The sequence below is a fragment of the Vicugna pacos genome, chromosome 11, assembly GCF_048564905.1.
Source record: "Vicugna pacos chromosome 11, VicPac4, whole genome shotgun sequence".
Classification (NCBI taxonomy): domain Eukaryota; kingdom Metazoa; phylum Chordata; class Mammalia; order Artiodactyla; family Camelidae; genus Vicugna; species Vicugna pacos.
Genome location: NC_132997.1, coordinates 32603152 through 32629412, shown reverse-complemented (window position 1 = coordinate 32629412; position 26261 = coordinate 32603152). Strand labels below are relative to the sequence as shown.

Here is a 26261-nt window from a genome sequence, read left to right as displayed (position 1 = left end):
CGTGCATGCTAATAACACACTGCCACTGAGCCATACCCTACCGCCCCTAAAACAGAAACTTTTGCCTGAGTAGTAAATCTTCACTGATGTATTCATTACTTTAGTAAATATCCAGCACCTACCACATAGGAAGCACTGTTCCTGGTTCTAGGGACAGAGCTGTGAGTGACAAGACCAGGCTTTTTCCTGCTCGCATGGCGCTTACATTCTGATGAACAGACATATAACAAGTCAGTGTGTGTGTGTTTAAGGAGTCATACACATGTGAGGGAAACAGAACATGGAGGTCTGCCTTAGAGAGGCTGGAGTGCTCCTTCTGCACCCAGAGGGCAGGAAGCCACTGGGAGAACTGTCACTTCCACCAAATCCTGAACAAAAGGGAAGAGACACCTAGAGAGTGAGGAAGAGCATGTCAGCCACTTTGGCAGAAGGAAGCCAGCTTGGTAGACAGAAGGGAAAGAGGAGGATGATGAGAGGGGCTGAGAAACAAGAGCAGCTCATGGTCACAGGGGCCCTGACAGCCACAGAAGAGATTTAGATTTCATTAGGCATTCTGAAAGCCCTTACAGGACCGCGAGCAAGTGGGAGAGCAGGTGGGAAGGGATGACCTGGAGTAGTCCAGGCACGACGGATGGATCAGACAGTACTGGAAGAGATGGAGGAAAGGGCAGATTCAGGATGTGCTCTGACGACCGATCAGTAAAACTTTTAGATGACTTGAAAGTGGGGAATGAAGAAAGAAGGAATGACTGAAGAATGGAAAAAGAGTTACTTTGGAGTTTTTCAGTGTTAAGATTAAAGGTATTTGTATTACTTTTTGTATCTTTTTTTGTATTTTCAGGTTTATAAAACTATGGAAAATAAATGGTGATAAAAACAAATGTCTTTAAAAATACCAGTTAGCCTCTGAGTTACAATAAAACAGCCAAAGGTACTAAAAGAAAGACTTAGCAAAAAGTTTAACAACATTTCATTTTGTAACATTAATGTAAATTTATTAACTAAGAACTATGAGGATTAATATATATTTCTGATTACTTTGATTATACAATAGTTTAATATTTTTTACAAAACGAAATTTCCCAGTATGTTTTTTTTTCCTGTCCTTGGCCTATATAAATTTTTGGTCCAGAGAATTTTGCATACAATGTGCCACACTTCACCATTTGTACCTTTTATTATGAATAAGTGGTATACCTAATCTACCCACTCAAAGTCTACTTTTAAATTCACTTGGAAAAATGCAATGTGACACCTACTGCAGTAATTGCAAAACAAGTGGAATAAGGCCACAAAGTGTTCGGTTTCCCCTTAATGGCTGATTTGGGTGCCACACCAGGAATGATCAATTGGGTGAGAACTGGGCTCTGCAAAGCCAAAAAGGGGGAAAGAGTGGATGAGATATATCATAGTCATCGGAACAGTGATATATATCTGCAGTTACGGAATTAATGCAGTATCTTCCCTCATCAAACACCCATTCCCATGACCAGCCAGTGAAATCTAACAATGTAATTAACCCAGGCACAATAAATGTTAATTAGTTTCTTGCAACTAACAGTAAGTCTTATTTACCAAATTAAACCAATCACTGTGCTGTGTCTTGAAATTCTACCTAACTTTCCCTGAAATCTTATGAAGAAAATATTGTATTTATGAAAATCAACCCCTCTGAATTTGGTGTTAAATTCTGTTGCAATAGGTAAAACATCAGTTGCTGGCATTTAATTAAAAATGTTTTATTGTAATGAAACAATTAGGGGAAATGTGTTATATAATGGTATTCAAAGTCAAGGTTAAGGTCAAGGTTAAGCTGAAACCCAAGATTTTATTTTAAATGTTAAGTGTTTAAGTATTCAAGCTCATAGTAGAACACTCCTTTAGGAAATACACTGCAGGAGTATCCTTACCAGACATATGAATTGGTGAATCCATGTAAAATGTTCACAGCATCAGTTGGCTATCAGTGGCTTTCTATAGATTGTGAATAACGTAGACAAACTGCTTTGCTTACATGACCTTTTCACGGGTTATAAAACTTGCAGACTTAGGGAAGGAAAGGGCAAGGAAGAGTGATGGAGAACATTGTGTCGTACGTATTACGAGTCTAGCAGGAATCTGTACCAGCGGTCTAGTGGGGACAGGGGAGAGGGAAGGCCACATCAGCGGAGGAGGAATGGTGCACTTCTTAGACGTCTCTGAGACAAGAGCTCACTCAGCGCATCCTTACTGAGCATCCTCCAAGGCCCAGCACTGACAGGTTCTGTCAGGGGTTACAAGGGAGAACTGCCAATACAAACGCAAGAGAAACTCAGAGCCCAACAGGGGCAGGAGGATGAACACACAGACAGTGAAGGATTTCAGTTCTATAAATACCTGGTAAGTGACAGTGGAGGAGCAGACTCAGGGAACTCAGTATTCTTACCTGAGGCACAACAGAAGGTGAAGGCATTCTAGGCAAAGAGGAGAACACTGGCTAGTCCACTGGCCCAGGTACACAAAGACCGTAAGGTGTGTAACAGCTGAGAATGCCAACCAAGTTCACACGACAGGGTGTGGCTAGATAGATCTGGAGAATACTCTGAAATCAGATACTTCAGGGCACTTCATTCTCACTCAAATGTGTTTAGATCTCAAGGCCAAAGAAGTATGCCTATGGGAGATATTTACACAGAGTGAAATATTCAGAATATTCAGAATTCAGAACCCTGAAGGCAAGGGCAATGACAGGCCAGAAGGGAGCAATGCTGAAGTCAGACAGACACCCAAATGCTGACACAACAGTCTGCGCATACACTGCAGAGCCAGACAGGAGTCACAGTAAAGAAGCCTGTTCTACAGTCACCTAGGCTGGTGGCTCATTTTGATGAAAGAGGCCAGGAAACTTAGAAAATGACTCAGAAATTGCAAAGAGCAACTGCATGGTGGCAATAGGGCTTAAGGGAAGAGAAAAAAGGTGGCATTAATAAATCGTTGATATTTAGACTTACAAAATTGTAATTCTTTCTAGAATACCATTAATTCACTATTTCAGACAACAGACATCTAGTGAGTACTTCTTCCAGTGATCACTATACTAAGAGTTGGCAATAAAGATGGAGAAATTGAGAAACTATGGGGCTGTCTAAACTGCCAGAAAGAGTAAGGGAAGTGAAGAATCTGAAAATGAGTTACAAGGACAAATTACTCAAGAAAACAAGGGCTCAGAAGACTGTGCAGGGATTAGATTAATAACAATGGTTTTCTTTTGACTATGACCCCCAAGTAAAAAAACACATTCCACCATGTAAGCCAAACACACATATATACACGAATATAAGTGAAACAAAGGCTTTATCAAAATAATTTGGAATACATTCAGTTTTTATTTTATTGTATTTCATTTTAAAACTCTGATGGCAACCTACTACAGTGATTTTATGATTGATTCATAGGTCGCCCTTGAAGTCTGCACAACACTGACAGAGAACTTAGATAGAAAGACAAATTTCATCCAGCAGTCAGCTAAACAAGGAAGTGTGGGTATCAGGAACAGCGTGATCAAGTTGCCTTTTTTGCCTTCCTCATTAGCAGGCAGAAGAGGGTTTGAACAAAGGAAGACGACTCTTTCTCTTAATTGTCTTTTCCTTACTCTGCACAGCCCTTGAGGGTCCCTCAGCCCAAAACATGAATGAAAGAATGAGATTAAAGTCCATGACCCAGTTACTTTTTTAGATGGAAAAAAAAAAACTTTCATTAATATATTCTTAGCTTGTAATTGATTCTTTAAGTTAATAAGAAGCATCATTCGATTCAACTAATAGTTATTTGCTTCTCCTGTGTGCCCTTCTTTGTGTTAAATTTCCAAGAGGAGATATGACAAAAACTGAAATAAACAAATAACCTAGAACTCTTCACATACAGTGGTTTTTCTTTGCCTTAAACTTACCACCTCTGTCTTATAACTTACATGCTGCTTCCTTGAGGAAGCTGCAGATGTATCCCCAGCTTAAATAAGGAAGCCTATGACTTCACCAAAATCTGTTTAATGTACTTTAACAGGCTTAGCATACAGAGTATCACAATCTGAAATTCAGTTTTAGCTACTATTATTAGAGTGCTACACTTTGCAGGTTGTTAGCACCTAGGGTGGGGACCCAATAATAATTACTTTGTCAACAATTTTTACTTTGGTAGACATTTATTTTTGCTGCCTATATGAGGTGGTGGGAGAAGGCAAAATTAGCACTGAAACTCTAGCAGTGTTCCTCCACGTCAATCCTCTTTTGCCCCATCATCAAAAAGCCATTAGACATTATGATTTGACATCATTTTTAATCCAGATTTTTTTAAAAGCTAAATATAAAAAATGAATTAAGAACAAATGCAAAATCTTTTATAGAACATCTGGGTATCAAGTACTGATGTTTTTTACAAAAGTGGCATGAAAGTGGAAGGATCTTGACTTAAGAAAACTACCCAAACCTATAAACCCAAATGACTATAATTCAATAAAAAAAATGTTGAAAAAAAAGAAAAGAAAATTACCCAAACCATGTATTCAGAGAACCTAAAAAGTAGGTAAGTTTCCAAACATGAAAAGGCATAAATATTTTTAAATGAATACATTTTTATGATGTTTTTCATCTTCTCCAAAAATAATGGGCTACTTTATCTATCACTGCAATCAAAATAAACAGTTTAACAGCCACTTACTTGCTGAGTTTAATAAAGAGGTCATTATACCGTATCCAAAAATCACGAAAAACAATTGACTCATTGTCCAGTTGGAAAACTGGCTCAGCACAATACGTGGCTGACACTTTGTTTTTCCCATTTTTGAGCTGATCCTTTTGTCAGAGGCTCTAAGTGCATACATATCTCACATACTATACGTCTTCTTAAGTAACGCACAGGAATCAGGGGCTCTGGTTCCACAACCAACTGTTGTGCAATTAGGTAATACAAGCATACCACATCCGCGTAATTCTGTGCTTCACACAGAGAGGACCTGAACTTCCATCACAGGACAGAAAACTACAGAAATTGCTGTGAGACCTCTTTGGGTCTCACAGGATTCAAGTTTTCTGTCCCCATCAGCCCTTACTGCACTCAGTGCAGTCTGATGCTGTGTGAAACAACCTCAGGGATTCCTCCTACAGATTCTGGAACACCTACAAATACTCTTAACATGAATAAAGAAAAGTGGGGGGATGCCAAGATGGTGGAGTGGAAGGATGCAGAGCTCATCCTCTCCCACGAATGTACCAAAAATTACACCCACAGACAGAACAATTCACACAGAATAACCACTGAACTTTGGCAGAATACCTCTTACTTAAGAAATGCAAGAAGATTCCTCACAAAAATGGGTAGGAGGAAAAAACAAACAGAAAAAGGGAATCAGAAGCAAAAGCGTGCTCACTCTGGGACACCCCCTCTCCAGTGAGGAGGTCAGCAGGGAGGACAGAAAGGGAGCGTCTGAGGCTTGCAGGAGAAAGCAACAGGGGATTGGCAGACAGATCTGGGAGAAACTAGTAAAAAGGGTCCCTGCGATAGCTCACCCAAAACACAAACCAGCAGGGCTGGGCCAGGCAGGGCTGCTGGAGCTCAGACTCCACAGACGAGCCCGGAGAGAGGACTGGAGCTGACTATGCAGAGGCAGACTCAGGGGCTGGAGTGTGGCTTGGGCTGTGGCTGGGAGTGTGCAGAACAGAGTAACAACCGAATCCAAAAATGAGCAGAAGACCTAAACAAGCAGTTTTCCAAAAAAGACATACAAATGACCAGTGGACACATGAAAACACACTCAATATCGCTAATTATCAAAGAAATGCAAGTCAAAACTACAATGAGGTATCACACCAGAGATTGACACAACATTGTAAACTGACTACACTTCAATAAAAAAAAAAAAAAGAAAAGAAAAGAAGCAAACACATGGACCATTTTAAAACAATGACAGATGTTTTATCAAAATTTTCATTTCTGGAAATTAGAATATGAACTTTTGGTGAGTAAAAATTTCAAAGTTTGTAATCTAATACTATGCTTTAGAGAAAGTTCAATGGAAGAATTCTTTTTGCTATAAAAAGAAGTGGGTTTTATTTAAAATTAAATTTATCCCTATTTTATATACTTCTACTGAGATACCTATCACTCTCTATGTAAACGTGTGTATATACACATATACACACACCACACACAAGCAGAGACACACATACCCTACTTCCTTTCTGTCCACACCTCCTCCCCTCACTCCCCAATGGTACCTAGAAATATAAACTCTATGAGGCCCGGAAATCTGTTTACTGTTCACAGTCCAGGGCCTACTACAAAGGAGGAGGTCCATGAATATTTGCTGAATGAATAAATGGAATCCCTGAGTTCTCCAGCTTCAAGTATTCAACTAAGATTATGTAAAACATGATTTTCTTTTCAGGTAATTTAATCCCTTTACATTTCAAATGACTTCAAAATATTACAATTATCTTCTTTAGTAAACAATGTGTGTTAAAACCACTGCTTCTTCAAAATCATCTCTGCTTCCTAGGCATGTCTGTATTATATTTATATTTTCCTTGTTTGGGTAAACATACCTAATGGACAGTAAATAGTGTTATCTGTCCATTATACAGATACTCAGTGTGAGAGGAATCAAGAGACTCTTCTTAACTAATGGTGTGGAAGAGAGAGCTACCCGGAGAGCCTCCGGTGGGATGCCTGGTGCACAGAAGACTCTTTCTAAGACCAGGACCTTCGTCTTCATCTTCGCCTTGTGGGGTCAGGCAGTCATGGACGATGCAGTCACATCATGGCATTCACACTGCCTGGTAGTGTCGAAAGTAAGGCTTAAGGAAACATGTGAAGTAAAGATATTATTTGACTCTAAGGATAAACTGTTCAACCTTACAAATGGCTAACCTGTTCTCCTGAAAGACACCTGCCTAGATCTGCTACTTAGGACATGCCCTTCAGAGATACAGATTCTCATTTTTATCCCTACCAGTTGCTACAGAAGGATACCAGGGGAAATCTTTTATTACAATTTCATAAGCTATTTATTCTTCAGGATATCAAGTAAGCACAGCTTAAAACTTGACGCATGCTATACTTCCAACACTAATTTTATTTCAAAAGTAAAACTGGTTTTCTAGCTCCATATACAAAATATTACATGCCTCCACATTATGTACCACTCTGCAGTGTGGAGGCTGTCACAAATTCAGGTTATATAAGCATGCATACACATCCATAGTGTGTCCTGCACATTACACATCTCCACCTCTGCAACAAGGAGACTGCCATGCCGTCCCTGCAGAGCTGCTGTGAGTATCACCTGATGAGGTGGCAGTGAAACCCACTGCGCAGTTACTACCGTAGTAGATGGTGGCCACTATCGTTATTATTGTTATATTTCAACATGCAACTCTTAAGTCCTTTAGCTAAAAGGAGTGCCAGTAAATGGGCACTAAGTTATCGTAATCTTCAAATACATAAAACAGAGATTTATAAAGTTATGAGGAAACAACCTGGAATTTTGTCAAGGTTACCTTTGGGCATAATTTTAAAAATGCCCAATGCTTTCAAGAATATATTATTCTTGCTGCATGCTCTACCTGAGCATGTCAAAGCTTTAACACTGTGACAAGACCTATTTCACTCCATTATAGTTCTGCTTACACAACTGGACATTATTAATATATGATTCATTCAAACATCACCCCTTTAGCTTGAAGCATGTCGATCTAAAATAGCTCATGCACTGAAAACTGGAGTACCCTGTCAGCCCGTTTTGCTCTCCTAAGGATGTCTTTCTTAGCCCAATGCTTTCCACTTAACTCTCTACAGCTACCTGCGATGCTGAATGGCTTGAAATTCCCTGTGCTACTCATAACTCCACCCAGGCAGCCCCTACGGATGCCTCAGACATGACTGATGTACGCTGAGTAACAAAGATGAGGGGCCAGTGTTCCCACGCTGATTTAGTGGACTTAATGGTCTCTCCTGCAAAAATGGTACTATTCAAGAATAATTTAAACAATGTTAAGTCCTCATCTGACTGATATACAGTTACTGAAATAATTTCAGATAAAATTTCAGTTGACTATATAGCTAAGGTTTTGTTTATTGACTTAGCAGGGTTTGGGGGATTCAGTTCTTTTTCCCTCTGTTTATTAAAAACCAGCACTAAGAACATTTAATTGCACTTAATATATACATTCTTCTTTCTCAAATTATATTAATATTACATATCTTCTATGAACATATGAAATACGTATGTATACATGTCATATGTATTATATATAATTAATATAATAAAATAAAACCTTAAGAACTTTTTTTTTCTTACTAATTTACATGAAGGAAATCAAGTTAACCTCAGTCCAGATGAGGTCAAATAATTCTCATCACTGTTGAAAAGCTATTCTAAAAATAATATGCTTGATGATAAATAAGGAAGTCAGTAGAGTACGTTATACATTTTCAAAGTCCCTGTTAACTTTTGATAAAAATGTTTAAAATGACATAACCATCACGGTATGTTATACTGGCCACTTTTTATTTTTCTGGCTATACTTTTTACAGGCTTATGTTAATAACAATTTTAAGCTAATATCAATCTTGAAAGATATTTCAGAGAAATCGTCTTGACATGGTAAATGCAATTATTTCCTGTTCAATCTGAGGAAAGAGGCTACTGCTGTTTCAATCATTAGTTTAACCAGCAACTATTTTTTGAGCAGTAGACACTGGAAATAGAAGACTGGACTTGAGTAAAACAAGGACTGCCCTCAATAAGACAAGAAAGTAACAGGAAGAATGGAAACTGTTAAAGGCTGAACATTTCTGTGACCCCACAATTCATTTGCTCAATCCTAATGCTCAGTGTGAGTCTGTGGAGGTGGGCCTCTGGGAGGTGACTATGAGGTCATGAGAGTGGAGCTCTCCTGAATGGGATTAGTGCCCTTATGAAACATAAAAGAGGCTCAAGAGAGCTCCTTTGCCACTTGCACACCGTGAAGACACAGCAAAATATGGCCTTCCAGGAAACAGGCCCTCACCATATCAAATCTTTCAGGGTTTAATCTTGGATTTCCTAGTTTCCAGAACTTAAAGAATTAATTTCTGTTGTTTACAAGCTACTCAGTGGGGGTGTTTTAGCAGCCGGAATGGACTAGGACAGAAATGTAAACTGATGCCTGCAAAAGGCGTGAACGTGGTCAATCACAGAGGCGTGTGCACAGTAAGGGGTGAAAGGGAAGGAGGGAAGAGTCGACTGTAAGAGGAGGACTAAGGACAAATGGCAGAGCAGGTACCATGAGTCTGGAAGGAAGAGTCAGAGCCTGACAGGCAGCGTCTGCAAACACGAGGAGGTTTGTGATGTCACATAGGTGAGACCAGGTGCTTGCACATGGGGCTCAGGCAGCCAAGAGGCGGAGGGGACCTGCAGCAGATGGATGGGAGGGGCCGCATAAAGCTCTCTGGGGCATCCGCCACCCACCTGAGCCTACCTGAGTCACTGCAGCAGAGGCTCCTCTCCGAACACCTCCTGCTCATTCACAGCAGTGAAGCTGAGGCTTATGCAGAGCTCCTTACCATGACTATGTTACACTGACAGTGACAGCCTGACGAAGTCCACCCATTCTTAGATTCCCACTGACAAAGGCCTCATCTATCTCCTTCTCCAGATGACAGCGGACTTCAGTTCCAGATGCCCAATGTCTCCTCCAAACTCTGTCACTTCTCTCTAGTTTTTAGACATACTGTTAAACGAAGTTATCAGACTGATATCTGACTAAGTCAGACTCCTTTAGGAGACTTCTAAAGTCACAAATACATTTTAAGATAAGCATCACAAATGCATAATTGTCATGAAAATAAGTAAGGACATGCAAGCATCCGTTTGTTCCAGACTAGCATCTAACACCACGACTCCGTTTTTTTCTTTTCCTGCATCCTAAACCCTAACATGAGAGTTCAAAATGTGAACGCCGGCCACTTTGAAGAACGGAAGTACAGATGTTCCAGGGACCCGGAGAAGCAGGACACAGTAAGCACCATGGCCGTCTCTCACTCAGGGCCCCAAAGAGGGGCAGCCAAGCCTAACCCCATGTCCACAGCTCGTGGGCTCCCACCTCAGAATCCACCTCCAAAACCTACCCTCAAAAGCCTTCTCCACAGCCACGACTTTCCTTGTCACACACAAACTCTGGAAAAGCTTACGTTACTGCAGAAGTAAACAACAGGAATAAAAGGCAGTGTGCAGAGAAGCACTCCGTAATGCTCGACACTGAGATCCAGACAAGCCAGAGAGACCGGCTGCTGACTTGGCCGGAGACGGAGGTGGACTGAGTGGGCACTGCCCCGCTCCATGTGGTCTGTAGCCCACAGTGAGGGGAAGAGACCTGGCTTCTGTTTTGAGAGATACACAGCAGGCAGGCAGTTCACTCTCGGGTTACGGCCCCAAGTTACCAGTACTTTCCTCCTCGGAAACGAATCCTGGCTCACTTGGGAAAAAAACGCCACCCATTCCAACCACTGAATTTTGTCCAATACGAGCCCAAAGACAACACTTCAAATTTCTCATAATGAGAACATGCATACAGCCTGACAGAGTGCACTACTACGGAAGTCAAAGTTCAGACCCGCCCTCTCCATCGTTTTGTGACGCATATTCTACACGTCCATCTCCTTTCTTCTCTCTTTTCAGAAAAAAAAAAAAGTCATTTTAAATGTGGTAACAGTTCATCCTTCCTAACAAACTGAATAATGAGCTGATAGTCCCTGTTGGACCTTAAAAAACACCAATAGATTTCTGTCATTTTTACTTTTTAAATCAGGATGCCGTATTTGTTATATTTGTAGTTGTAATTTGATTTAAATTATTTGTCTTTTTTGAAATTCTGGAGCTAACAAAGCAAATCTTGTAATTGGGCACATTTCTAAAAGCCCCTTAAACATGGCAGACACTTTCAGAACCAAAGAACCTCTGATTTGTGTCACTTTATCCTTGCATTACAGATTATACCTTCACAACTCCCAGTGAAGGTGATCACTACCTCTTCTTGCTAGACGTTGTGTTAAATCATTCTAATAAAAGCACTACGGAGTATATTTTAATTATTTCCATTCGATTTCTAAGAAACTAAGACTTCAAAAAGTCCAGTAACTGTTTAGGTTTCACCACTAATTGATAATGGTTTTGAACGTACAGCTGTCTGATTCCAAAATCTATGGGCAGCGCCATAACCCCATGCTCATCCAGCGGGTCGTCATCACTAGTGCTGACTGGTTACCACTAAGCGTCACACAGCACTGCAAGCACTCGGCCACACAAACTCATGGAATTCACACAACCTTACGAGATAAGTGCTTTTACACCCAGACTCATTTCACAGATGAGGGAACTACAGCACAGAGGGGCTAAATGACTTGTCCCACACTGCAAAGCTGGAAAATGATGGAACTGGGTTGCAACCCCAGGCAATCTAACTCTAGCCTCCAACCATAATTACAATTATGCTACAATATCAGCAAATAATTATGTTTCCAGTTATTAAGATTTTTGTTTCACTTATATACAAAAATTTGATTTGTGTATTACCATTGCCTTGTCAATGGTAATCATATCTAATTTTTGGAATAGAATTTGCAAACCAGTGTTACTGCATTGGCCTGGTTACAAAATTTTTTAAAAATTTTACTGGAAAAGTCTTTCTGAATATTGCTAAATATATTTGTCAAGACTTTCACTTTCCATCCTTTATTTTAAACAGGCTAGCTACTTTCTGTTGGCTAAAGATAATGGTCGTATGAAGTGTTAAAAAGATTTCAATAAACAAAAAAATGTAATATATTAAACTGAATGGGTAATATCTGATCAGGTTTCTACGTTGTTTCTTTAGTATCCTGAAATTAAACTATACATAAAAAGTATCTGGGGTATCTTGTCTGCTCCAAGTATGAAACACTTAAAAATAATCTCTAATAGAGTTAATATTCTGGAGGTCAGATGCAAAAGCGTAACTATCACAGTCGGTGGAGGTTTGTGTGTGCAGTGTGTGTGAGCGATGTGTTTTTTCATGTTTCATTCAATCATAACTTTCCCAAATATAATAAAAGATTTGGGTCATGAATTACAATTAAATATAATCTTATCATGTATCTCGTAGGTGAATAACATACAAAAGATTAAACTCTAATAGTCAATTTAAAAAGAAAATTGCAGTCAGTCACGACTTCTTTTTCCAGCTCCCTACTTGTCATATTTCATTACCTCATTTGTCCTTTAAAGTCATCTTGTGAATTAGGTAAAACAGAAATTCTTCTTCTCATCTGCAGATGATTGAAACTGAGGCCTAGAGATTCAGGGGACTAGTCAGGTCCCTTAATGTTGGAGCTGGAACTAAAATTAAGATCTCTGCCACTGAGTATAATACCTTTCAATGACACCATAAACATCCCATGTCAATTACCCTAGGATACTCCTGTAGGTGGAAGTGTATCAGATACCCCGCTAGGTAAAACTACAATAAAACTGAACTGTTCCAAAACATTAAACTAAGTCAAAATTTCAGGCTTACATTGCCAGTTTTATATGATGTTAAAGAACCAAAAGACAGTGAATTTTCCAGGGACTTTTCTTATTCTGTTAAAAGAGAGGTACAATGCTATACCTCTAAGTTCTTCCTATACAGACATACATGTATTACCATATTAATATGCACATACATACATAATGGATACATCTAAACGTACTCTTTCATCTTGCAATTGGTTGGTACTCAGACTGGTCTAGCCATATTTCGTAACAGCAACACAAACACGTTTTCAGTATAAGTGCACATTCCGTGAAATTCTCAACATACAACCACATAAATGGTATTGAAGAGAGAACACCTACTAGTGAGGAGCCGTAATGGTGCACGTCATGACGGGAGCGGGCACTGGTCAGCCAGCCCGCAGGCCACCGAGCAACTGGTCAGTGCAGTGAGTGCCATCAGGTTCAGATCTAAACAGACACAGAGATGACGGTCAGTCAACAAACATCGTTTCATAGCAATTGCACGAGAGTATCTTTCTAACCTGCAGCATTACAAAAAAAGTCAGAGAACCAATCCAATGGAAAGGCTTTTATTTACACACCTCTGTTTTCTATATACTGAGCAGTACAGCCACAGAAACATCTGTGTAGTCAGTAAAGAAGTAATAAATTTAGTGGTTACTGATTATGTAGCCATTAAAAAGTAAAAATGTAGTAGTAAACTGGTTTCATGTTACTGGAAGGCTATTCATTTATCAATAAAAAACTAAAGAAAAAAATTTAACTTACTCTGATGTAATTTGGGGGGGGCTGCTATGTGCTGAGCATTATAGCATTAAATTTCATTTAGTCTTGACAACAAAACTGCGATGTAGGTAATCTCTCACTTTACAACATTTAAGGCTCAGAGCAGAACTGACCCAGAGTCCTGCTCTACCGTCTGCGCACATGGACGTGTATCCGTGTCAGGTGGGGTGTGCAGAGCTCACACCTCTTCACATGCTTACTTGTGCTCCATGTGACTTGCAACAGGAACAACAGATGTCAAGAGGATTATATAAAGACGTATTTCTGTCTCCCCTGTAGTTCCCTAGAAGACAAGCATGGTATTCTCCTCACCCTTGCTTGTGAATATATAAAGTGAGATCTTGTTTTGGGATACAGTACCTGGCACATACAAATATTCGCTGAGTAAATAAATGAATAAACAGCCAAAACAAAAGTAGGATTGGGCATATATTTTTTGTCTCAATTCACACTTTGTTTTGTCAATCCTTTCATTTACTGGCCAAAGTTATCTTCCTGCTTGCAACACAATCTCAAGAGGAAAAAGTAGAAAGAATAATCTAAAAATCATGTAAATGAAGTTCAAATATATTCAATCAAAGATTACAAACTGGTCAGTAGTCAGTTTAACTTAGTTCAATTGAAGAGGATCCTGGAGAAGAGCAAAAGGTAAAATAACACATTTTCCAGACAGAGCAGAGATGAATAAAATCCATCTTCACTACTAGATCAGATACATGCTGGCTAACAAAACCTAACCACCTTTCCTAAGGCCAGATCCCCAGGGGGAAGGACCCACCAACAGAGGAGAAAATTGAAATGCAAAGACTCCAGGTAGAAACGGCTCTATCACAAGGAATCAGGAAATGCTGCTCCAGCCAGATGGGAGACCCTGATAAGACCCTGGTGTGCCCCAGGGAAGAGAGGGCCTCACACCCTGCCTGGGTGGGGCAGAGGGGCTGGCAAACTGTGGCCCTCTGCTTGGGCAGCCTGCAAGCTAAGAATGGCTCTTACACTTCTGTTTGTCTGTCTGTTTGTTTGTTTTTGACATTTCATCAACTTTAATGCTGTCTCCTTCAGTAATACGAACATGACACTAGGAGAGTTTCCTCGAATCTGCACAATTACTCCCTTCTCAGTGAGCTTCTCCCCTGGTTTTCAGACAAGTAGTCTTTGGAATGTCCTGTCAGCATCCCAGTTCTGCACTTGGTGGATTTTCCTTTTTCTCACTTGTAGATTCTGAGACTTTGAAACTCCATCTTCAGCAGGGGGTGCTGGAGTCACTGGACTTGACTGTTTCAGGTGGAAGCAATTGGGTTTATTTATTTATTTCTGTAATGGAGGGACTGAGGGTTGAACCCAGGACCTCATGCATGCTAAGCATGGGCTCTACCACTGAGTGACACTCTCCCTCCTCGGTTTTCACAATTTTAAATCGCTGGAAAAAGTCAAAAGAATCATATAATTGTAAATTATTTGAGGTTCAAATTTCAGAGTCTATAAAGTTTTATTGGAATACAGCCACAGCCATTCATTTCTGGCTGCTGTCCTGCTACAAGAGTAGAGTTGAGAGGTTGCGAAAGAAACAGTATAACTTGCAAAGTCTAAAATATATTTATTATGTGGCCCTTTACAGAAATCATTGGCTGATTTCTTGTCTGGAGAACTGTTAGTTCTCAATTTGGAGGGGATGATATTAGAGAGAGGGGGTGCTTTAGGGCAGACTGGAAGCAGGCGGTGGGAATCCACTTCCCTACACAGACCCAGGGACAATGTAATGAGTACAGCAGGGCTTATTCTGGGGGCAGTGGGACTTTCCCCTGGAGGAAGCACCAGAAGGATTTAGCAACACTCTGCTTGGCACAGGCTGGGCCAGTGAGGATGGACAAAGACAGTTGGCCACCAGGGTAAGTGTCATTTTTCAATATGGCAGGATGAAATTCTCATGAAGGAAATCTCCAGGTCTCATTCCCTCCCCATATGTGCCTGCCACCAGAATGACAGGTAACTTAGGTGACCAGCTTTCCTGATAAAGACCTGAAAAAGAAGATTATACGAGCAAACAGAGAAACCCCAAGCAGGTTTAAAAGATACTCCTTCTAGCCTATATAAGGGCACCAGTGGGTCAGGTTGCACCTAAGGATGGCTAAACGGGTTACGAAGTAGAACAAAACAAAGCACGAAGATTATATAAAAAAGAATCTGCTACATAACACAAGGAAACCATAGATGAAGAGGAAGTATTGGTGCTTGAAAGATACCAAAGAAAGTTGAAGTAAGTTTTATAGAACATCTGCTTTGTGCTTTTGATAAAGTTTGAGTAAACACAGAATAAAATCCCAAAGATTTCTCTTCAGAGAAGTTAATTAAACCCAAATAAATGAAAAGACACTTAAGTGGTTTCCCATTTAGATATGAATTGCATTTTGGTGAAGAGAAGAGGGGTTCTGATCTCAAAGACTGGGTCTGAATATCAGCTGCACCATTTTCTTGCTGTATGACCTTGGGCAAGTTCCTTTATATGCAAAGCCTCATTCCCATCACCTCTTAAATGGGGTTATTCTGAGTGCTGTGGGGCAAAATATGCATTTTGTCCCTGTCACATGGAAGGTACAGGGCACTTACCAGGTTCCTGTGCTCTGTCAGGTCTGGCCCTGCTCACTCTCTCACCGTCCTGTTCCAACACTAACCGTCCACCACAGTCACTGCAGCTACAGGACGAGGGTGGCCAGACACACAGGGGCCTTCGGCACTGTCACACCAGACCCTGCATCTTGCTTTCTAGGGGTGCACTGCGTCTTTTAACTTTGGGCCCTTCTCTATGTAACTGCCAAGTTGGCCTTCACTTCAGAAATTTTTTTAATTCAGAACTGGATTCTGTAGCCATCTTTAATCCACTAGGCAGAAATATAAGCCCATAACATTTTATCCATAAATCTATTTTTATGATTCATACTGTCATTATTTATTTACATATGTCTTTCGCAGGAGACCGTATCTTATTCACATGAGTGATATATCAAGATGACCAACTATGGTCTTCTTGGGAAGACACATGTAAACAAGCACACACACTCCACACACACTTCTGCCCATTCACTGGCCTAGATGTTGACCGAATCTTTTGACGCCTTTTGAATGTCAGAGAGCACCACCCTCATGTCAGTTGCAACCTGGAGTCAGTGACTTCAGAAATGCTCAGTGCACGACAGGCTCTGTTATTTTTGAATGAATAACTAAAGAACAAAAAAGAAGAATGATGGAAAGACACACTTGGCGAGAATTTGACATACAAAAAATAACCACTTAGCACATTGTTGGTGATACTGACCACTTAATTACTCTGGCAATCCATTTGGAAATATACACAAAATAGTATCTCTTCATTTTATGCACCTGGTTACATCATCTTTGGAAGTACTTACCAACAACAGTCTTCCCTTCCCGCACATCTTAAACACCTACCATGTGCCAGACAGTGGTAGGTACAGCCTACAAGCCAGCTATTATTACTCTTATTTTTTTCCAGAGGAGAATATTGAAGGGAATTTTTTCTTGACTAACATCACGCAGATAGTAGAGACCCAAATATATAAAATTCTAAAGTCTAGGTGTTTCCACATAACAAACTAAGCTTGGTCTCTACTTTGTAAAAAAGATGTTAACAGGACACTTACTGTGTAAAAAGTTGATGAACAGTAGTCATTATTACTGCTATTATTAATATCACAACTGAACAAAAGGGAACCAGTTCAACCCTATGGGATGTTATATTGTCAAATTTGTATTATGCATCGTTACTATAGTAAGTATGAAATTTATGCTAATACAGGAAAATGTATACATAAATGCAGAATACAAAATGTTACACATAGGCTCATTAAAATTACAGGCAAATTCATGTAAGGTAGATTAACAAAACTTAGAAGGTAGTGTGATAAGTACATTAAGACTGTGTGATTGCAAGAAACATATTTGAAATTCATCAATTTATTTGAGAAAGTGCAAATTTCACTGAATTCAAACTTGTTCAAAAAAAAAACAGGTAATGTATATACATTTCTAAAAGCAGTGGTAACATCCTAGACCCTTTCCACATTTGAAATCTCATTTTTTCTCTCAACAAAATAATATATCACTGTTGTTTCAGTAAGAGCTGTTTGTACATTTATTTATTTTGCTATAGGGAATGGAAACATTCAGAGGCAGATTTAAAAAACAAGAATTATTGAAGTGTCCTTTGAAATGGAGTCATTTAAATCAGCTACTCTACTTAAAATAGATTTAACCTTAATGTTTCCCAATTAGCATAAGCAATCAACATACGATGCTAACACTGATACACAAAGGTTCTATATATATCATACACACATACACATACACACACGAGAGAGAGAGCTACTTCAGCAGAACCTCAAAAATAGTGTCAAAAGTTACTGGCCAACAAAGGGTGAAAATGTTTGACAAGAGCCACGGTTGAGACGCAAAGATGTGTTGATTTGTGTTCTGGCTGCTGTCTGAGGGCAACTCTGCCAGAGGACAGCCAGCTCACAGCTCATCTTAGCTCCAGACTTTCCTCTGAAGGCAGTTCTAATCAGGTTCACTCACTCACAAGCAACTAATGTTCTTTTATTCTCATGTATTGTAACAGAACAAAGGCACAAAAATTTTTTGAAAGAATTCTGCTTGATCAAAAGCAGCTTCTTTCAAAGAAGGTGCAGGAAAGTGACCTTGATTGCACAGCTACGAAACCTAGTTACCAGGAGATCCAAAGCACCTCCTTCTGTGGGAATGGGTGGCTTTTCTCCACACAATGGTTACACCCAGCGCTTCACGCCTGACACATTCACGGTCTGAGTAAACTAACGGTTAGAACCCAGGCTAAAAGTGATATTCTGAATGAAAATACACATTTGAGCTAGGTTTTCCATGACTGGAAGGGTTATTTGAAGAGCATTTTTTCTTTCTTTGCCAAGACTCTAAAGTTATTTTTCACGAGTCTTAACCCTTTTTAGTAACTGTATTTGATAGCCACAGTGGTAAAGTAGGAGATAATAAATCAAAAAGAATCAGTCTTGGTGAAAAAGGGTCAGGAAGAAGCAAAGCAGGAGGTATATTTCTAAGCTTGCGTTATGTTGCTATCAGGGAGATTCTACGTGCGTTTGTATTTGAACTGAGGCAACTGTCATTTCAATGTTTACATTTGTTGGCTATTAGAGTTTAAAGAATAGTTGACTGGAGATTAACTGCTATGTTTATTCTTCGTTTGCTCTCATAATGTTCTAGTTACTCTTTTCTCTTAATTTTAACTAAGGTAAGTTAAATTAACTACACATAGTCAGTGGATTTTTTCATATGTAGTTTACAAAACACAGTGGCCTCTAATTCTATTTAAATTTAAAATCTAACGCCAATACTATCTAATTGGGATGAAACAACATTGGACAAGCTGTGGATAAAGTGCTCTCAAGAGTCAGAGCTGTCTGATGGAGTGGCGTGGGGGAGATGAGCTAATGTAGAGAGAAGGTCTAAAGTTAGGACAAAGCCAACAATGAGAAAGTGGGAAGCAGTTCCTATGGGCATCTCCTGAAAAATAAAAAAGAGGACAAAAAATCTTCAGAGTCTCTCATCATGCTTTATAATTGCACTGAAGATGAGAACTGTGTAAATTACAGCGGAGATACTGGGAAAACCCTCCCCACACGGCACAAGCTCATTTTAGCCATTACATGCTCCTGCTTTTATCTTCCTGTTTGCTCCTCCTGCTGCTTCTCCCCTGCCTCGCTGCCCTTGCTTCTCCCTGTCCCTTCTTAGCAGGAGTAAAATCATCATCAGTGTTACCCATGTGCCTACCTGTGTGCACAACACTGTGATAAGTGCCTTACGTGCATATCTGTTTTCTTTTCACAATCTCCCAAAATTGCTATCATCACCTGCATTTTATAAAAGCTGCAATTCTTATCAAAGGAATTTCACAGCCAAATAGCAGTGGGTGAGCAAATGTAGCAATCAAATCTCATTCTATCTCATTCTTTTATTAATAAAAGAAAGATTCCTGGGAGTAAAACTCTGCATAAATACAGAATTTAGTGGAACATCACAGACCCTGAGCATCCAAGGAGTTAGGATGTGACCTGGGGTGGTGGACTCTGGGAGCCGAATTAAGTCACCCTTCAAAACACAATTCCGTATCAGAGAGCTACTGAACTAAACATTCTCAAATGACAGCAGCAGGTAAAGTTAGGGAACAAACAAAATTAATTTCTGAACCTTAATGTTAAACAGACCCATTATTAGTGTCAATGCACCAGGTTAACTTCTGGATGCTAGAAATAAAGAAAGGTAATTGTTACTAGACCAAAAGATACCTAAAGTGGCAGAGTACTAAAGGGGTACTTAACCAAAATGTAACAAAATTAGCAATCTATGACTACCTCAGCCATCTGAAATATGCTAGGGGTACCAGAGATGGAACCCAAGTAAAGCAAACTTAAAAGTCACCACTGAAGCCTAATAAATGAAAGAAAACCAAAGAAAGAAAAGCAAGCTGAATTACTATCTTAAGACCTGACAGGAGCCACTATGGGAATTCTGAAGCTTTCTACCAGAATACATCAACAGAGGCAAGATATGCATTTAGACTGAGATGGAAATGGCTCCCTTACAACTTCCAAGCTGTCTGCTAGAATGCATAATTACTTTCAAGTATTTGAGAAGCCAGGACACTCTTGATTCCAAAACCTGAAAAAGCCTTGGTTTCCTGGAAGCACAGGAGGAAGGAGGGCAGCCAAAAGAACACGGAAAATATCAAGGTTGGGGTTTCCTCTTTTCACGTTACCAGTCTAGACTTTTAGAAGGCTGTCTTCATGAGTGTCTTTTGATACTTTCCTAGTTTTGTCTTGAAGGGAAATGATTTATGACTTGGAAATCAGTTACCTCAAGTGGGTATTTTCAAAAAGATGATGGCTTCCTAGTACCTTGCGTATACAGATGCCTCACGTGAGTTTTGGAGTCAAAATATTTACAAATTTAACAAATGCTTTTTCATCTTCGGAAGTGACAGCACTTCCATTAATGTCAGAGCAGAGTTAAAGACAAATGCTGCAAGCATTCCTCGGTGCTGATGTTTCAGCTCCTCTTGACTAAGGAAGGAAGACTTCAGTAAACACTTGGGGCGACAGGATACTCGCTCTTAGGGCAGAAAGAGGACAACCTCAGAGCTCAAAACAGCAGCAAGTCTTGCTTTGGTATTCAGTACTTCAGCGCATCATTTCATGCCGCTGTCTCTACGCCAGGCCCCTCTCTGACTTCCCCATTTAAGCAAGGAAAATATAATTTAAAATGCAAATAAAAGAAGGGCCTTTCTACTTATATATTAGAGGAAGTAGGTTTTAGGCTATAAATTGATACCAAGCAGATTATTAAGAAATACAAAGCGAGCAATGATCCTAAAGCACAAGGCCTCATAAAGGCTTCAGACAGGAAGTCCCCCACCACGCGTGCACAAGCACAGATTGCTCTTAAGCTGAGCATTCATACAGTGAGGCCAACCACAAGATTACAGACCTCCTGGCAGTTATCTGCTGAATTCCATTAGCATCCAACATCCTGATGGATATTAGAATACCAGCTGCCAGCCCCACCAGTGACCGCTGGGGCCAGATAGTGGGATGCACTCTTTACAGAGCTGCCCCTCTCCCTCAGTCACAGCTCGTAAGTATTCATTCTGAAGCTACATTCTGCATCTCAACAGAGATTGTCTGCCACAGAAAAAGAATGGCTTTAGCCAAGAGAATTCTGGTAACCGAGTCCCCCAGTCAGAACCAGGAATAAATCATTGAGATAGAATGGTGGGTGACTCAAGCCATGCTGTCCTCTGTACATTTTGGGAATTGGAAAACCAAAGCCAAGGTTAGAATTCAGGTAACGGATCCAATCAAAGCAAACTTGAAACCATGAGGGAAGTCATATAAACCCAACGTTATTCCTGCCTCCTGGGCCTGAAACACAGAACAAGAGACTTCAGATGCCTGCTAGGCTTGGGAACAGCAATGCACCGATGGAACCTAAAGCATGCTTTTTCACACACGCAGCAACTTGTAGCTTGAAAAAGTGTATGTTGTTCACCGGCTCACATTAAGATCCCTCATCTTCCTCAGCCTCACCAGCAATTCCAGGCGAGGCTGCATCTCTCCGGTTCAAGGTCAAGCTGCAAAGGTACCCAAAGGCCCAGGTGAAGGCCTCTTTCACAGCCCTGGCTTTTACCCAGGCCTAACCAAGGGTCCTGCCCTCAGTAGTCACTAACTTCCGTGACGCTGATGCCTTGATTCTAGGCAACAAGTCTCAGAAGTATCAACACCAGGTCCAGGCCAGGAATCTGCTGAGACTGCCAAACAAGAAAACCCATGTAGGTGGGGAGGGTATAGCGCAAGTGGTAGAGCACATGCTTAGTGTATACGAAGTCCCGAGTTCAATTCCCAGTACCGCCTCCAAAAATAAATAAACCCAATTACTCCCCCACCAAAATAAAGTAATAATACAAAGATAAATAAAACATAAAACTCTTTTTAAAAAGGTAGGGATAGGAAAAAAAAATCTTCCCAATAGGATAGGTTTCTTAGGCCCAAGCAAAAGCCAAGGGCAACATAAGAAGCCTGAAAATTTTGTTGACAAATAGTATGAAAGTGTTCTCACAAGGCAAATGCCATACTCAATGTGTGAGCCTGGGGTTCTAGAAACACAGGGCTCAAGGGAAAAAAGAAATGAAACGGACTTAAAATACATTAGATATGAAAGAAAGGCCCCTCAAGCAAGACCTGGTGACTGGGGCTCCACTGAAAGCTCTCAGCTTGGTAACCCGGCAGCGTCTGACGAACTTCCCACTTTGGAGCGAGGACACAGATGCACGGCGAGCTTTTCGTCCCAGATACGCTGAATGACATGTAGTGTAGCGCATTTTTTCTTCAAAGAAACAATGGGTTAAAATTTGAATTTTTTAAAAACATCCTCAGAGCTTTTAGGCCCTTACAGTAAGATACCGACTTGCCAACGGAGCCGGCTCCTACACTCACCGTCAGGCTCCACCACGCGCGTCCGCGGTCGTCCTCCGCCCACGCCAAGGCACGGACCGCGCGCCGAGACTCGGAGCCCCTGGCAGCCTCTGCGCGGGCACGCGGGGGGCCCGCCGGGGGCTCTCAGCGGGGCGCGCTCGGCGGTTACCGACTCGCATGCAGCCCCCTCCAAGTTTCGCGCGCCCGTCACCCTGACGCTCAGCACGGGCCCACGGGCCTGACGCCCGGCTTTGCAGATCGTTTCCCGCTGAGATCCCCGCCACTGTTCGTCGCTGAAACGTGAGGCGTCGGCCCTCCACGCGGGGACTCGGCGGGCCGCGTCAGCGCCGCGCGGCTGTGCCGGGCCGCCTCCCCAGCGCCGCTGCTCCTCCGCTCGTTCCGGAACCTTCCCCAGACACCGGTCCCCAGCCTCCGGCTCGCCTGTTCCCTTCGGCTGCCACTACAGGGTCTTAAGCGTGTTTATGTTGTTGAGTCTGAAGCTTCCAAAGACAGTGGCGTCCCAGCTGGACGCCCGTCAGCAGTCAGCAGTCAGCAGTGGGCAGCCACAGCGCCCTCCCCTCTGACGCACGACCCAGAGGGAACGTGCGCACGTCACGGACCCAGGTGGAGTCACTGAGGCGCGTTATTTCGGATACTGGGCAGCAGGCGGCGGCGGCCACAACGTGCCTCAGCTCTGGAGCCTTCCGCCGCTTTCGACAGAGGCCAGCGCCTCCAGACCGCTCCCAGCAGCCCCTGCGCAGGCCGACCCGGGCTCGCGCACGCGCACAGGAGGCCGGCGTGCTGCCCATGCGCACGCGCTGCGCACTCGGCCGGGCAGCGCCCGGATGCTTCGCCTGCGGTCGAGGTGCGGGCAGGCTCCGGAAACGGCACCCGACGTGACCCGAGGCCGTGAGCAGTGCTCGAGGCCTCCAGGCCCACGAGGTCTACCTGGCAGCTGCAGCCGCGCCTGGATGATGTCTTCTTGTGGCTCTTTGGTTCCAAATAGCAGCTCCCCCTCCACAGCCCAAGACCTGGCCAAGATCACACGGCATTTTGCCGTCACGGCTCTCAGCTCACGTCTCATCCGGAGGAGTCCCCCGCCTTCCCTGCTGGTTCCTGGGCAAGTGGAGGAGCGCGGGCGGGATCCGGCCCGGGCGGGGCCCATCCGAGGTCCCCTCCCGTTCCGGGCAGGCCCTGAATTCCCTGAGCGCCGGGCGTCCTCTTCGTGTGCTGGACGCAGCGAAGTGTGGGTGTGGACTCATCATCCGGCTGGGGGGGCGACGTCCAGGTAATTCCACTGTAAACATCTTTTTTCTCATTTGCAGTTCATGTGAACTGTTGTTTTACATTGAAGCATAGCTGATTTAGAATGCTGTGTCGGTTTCAGGTGTATAGCACAGTGATTAAGCTACACACACACACACATACATACATACATATATTCCTTTTCATATTCGCTTCCATTATAGGTTGCTGTAACATATTGAATATAGTTCCCTGTGCTATATATACAGTAGAACCTTGCTGTTTATCTATTTTACATACAGTACTTTGTATCTGCTAATCCCAAATTCCCAGTTTATCCCTTCCCACCCCTTTTGCCTTTGGTAACCATAGGGTTTGGTTTGGTTTGTTTTAATTAGAAAACCTATTTCTGCTCCTTCATACATCTCACTGTTCAGGAGACAGTCTTACATACATGCATGAAATAATGTGCTGTCACACGCTCTGCTTAAAGGGCACATTTTCTCCCAAATTTTAATCTGTCTATCCTTCCCTCAACAAATATTTGTTGCTGAATTAATTCCACTACAGAGGTTCTGATAAAAGTAACAATCATTGGTGAAAGAAAATTGCAAAAGTAGCCAAGGCTGCAAATGCTAATGATCCACCTAAAATGTAAGCTGCCTGAGGGCAGAAAGTCTCCTGCTGGGGCATCTCCAGCATGAGCAAGGCGCCTGAAGGTAGTGGGTATTTTCCCATGGGTGAGTATTCTTAGAGAATATCTTACCTCTTTACTCAAGCTTAGCAGCTACTGGCAGGGGTACCACATCCTTCTGTTAATGACAGTCTTACTACAATCACAGATTGTTGTTTTTATTAGTCTCTCTCATTTACTGAGGTTCTCCCATGAACTAGGTAAGATGCTGGTTGTTCCAAATTGGGACTGTATCATTTAATCCTTATTACAACCTTGAAAATATACGTTAGCCTCATTTTACAGATTAGGAAGCTGGTGATTCAAACTTAGGCTGAATTTTGCCAAATTTCATTCACTTTCCACCATACAATAATTTCTTTATCTTCTGAGAATGTTCCTGAAATCGGAAATAATCCGTGGAGGTGAGAGGTGGCAGCTAATTCTGGCATCATTATGGAGTTATACAATAGTAATCTAGTTAACGTTATTTAAGGTTTTAATCAAGGGGGCATTTTGCAAAAATAAATCTTTTTTTTCATGTAACTAATAGAGTGAAAATCACTTAAAAGACATAAATATTATTTTAGCTGAATCTGCTTCAATCCTTTTTGTTCTCATTTCTTTAGAGGTGATTCTGCATAGATTTAGAGCAAAGATTATATTAAACTTCACCAGGCAATCCTTTCTCTTAATTATGTTTTTTCCCCCCAGGATATTCCTGATTACTTCCATACATAACCTCCCAGTTTTCATTACACTTTGATTTTTTTTTCAGGATTTTATTGTTAAACTTTATCAAGTAGAATGGAACTCCTACATATCTTGTAAAAAAATTAATTTTAGAAGCCCGTTCTAGAGACATTCTTTTCTACAAGACAAAATAAACAGTAGACATAAATTCCCTTAGAATTAACCATGTGCATGATACCTTGAAACACTTAATTCATAAAAATTCTGTTTTAAGTCAAGTCACAGAAAATGCTTCTGACATTTTGACACCCAACATGATCAAACTGCATGATTTATACTTAACTCCTAAATATAATCATCAGCTCTCATTAAACCAATTTTTAAAGTTTCTGATGAGATGTTCTCATGATCCTCTAACATTTTAAAATGTAATTTTCCTGTCCACTTTAAACTTACAGGGATGTATTCAATGATTTAATAAAACTAGGAAAAAACATAATTTCCCTCATCTAAATTCATCATCTCTATCAAATATGTAGTTACTTCCTTGTCTTTGTTCCCAGAGCTTTTAAAAAATAGTGGCCCGTTACAACAATGAGAAACGCAGTCTTACAGGAGTCCTATTTATTCTTTCATTACCACTATCAAACACATTCACATAGTGAGCCTTGTGAGAGGAAGTCTTACTCCTTCAGGAGTATTCTCAGCAATGGACTGAGAAAAATCTTGATATAACTTGATGAAACACATGAGAAATAACTCAATGCAGAAGTCACACGCATAAAAATTTACATACATTTAGTGACAGGGGCTATTGAAGAAAATGAGATGATGTGTATGTCAAATTGAGTTGATCAAGAAAAGCTCCCCACCTTCCATGTCCTTGAACTTGGACTAGAGGAGAGCAGAGAAACACAAGAAAAGGACAGCCTGTGCTGTCCCTGGGGGACAGGTTTTTGTTAGTGATGGCAAGTAACTAGTGCCAAGAACGAGACTGCCTGCACTGGAGAAGGAGGGCTGGTAAACTGGAGCAAAGGGGGAGAATGTGCTACTTTACACTATCTTCGAAATGGCAAAAACAGGAAAGACAAAAAAAAATCTCTCTCAATTTCAGTTGCTGTTTTCTATATTTTAAGATAAAAGATGAAGAAAATTAATACATAATTATGTGAGTTTATTTAGAAATATTTATTTTTTGTTTTGGGGGAGGTAATTAGGTTTTTTAATTTAATGGAGGGATTGGGGATTGAACCCAGGACCTTATGCATGCTAGGCACATACTGTACCA

General features: G+C 41.2%; 1 protein-coding gene across 8 annotated transcripts in view; it reads right to left on the bottom strand.

Annotated features, from left to right (window-relative positions):
* CHRM3 (cholinergic receptor muscarinic 3) overlaps positions 1 to 26261 on the bottom strand; it is a 456583-nt gene that overhangs the window by 315245 nt on the left and 115077 nt on the right. For 5 of the 8 annotated variants that reach the window (XM_072971050.1, XM_072971051.1, XM_072971056.1 and 2 more), the window contains exon 2: positions 12887 to 12994. The gene's annotated coding sequence lies outside the window, so the exon portion shown is untranslated. Of the gene's footprint in view, positions 1 to 12886; positions 12995 to 22128; positions 22203 to 22383; positions 22913 to 26261 lie in introns of those variants that run through there. The other 3 variants (XM_072971053.1, XM_015250001.3, XM_072971054.1) reach the window with 2 other exon arrangements.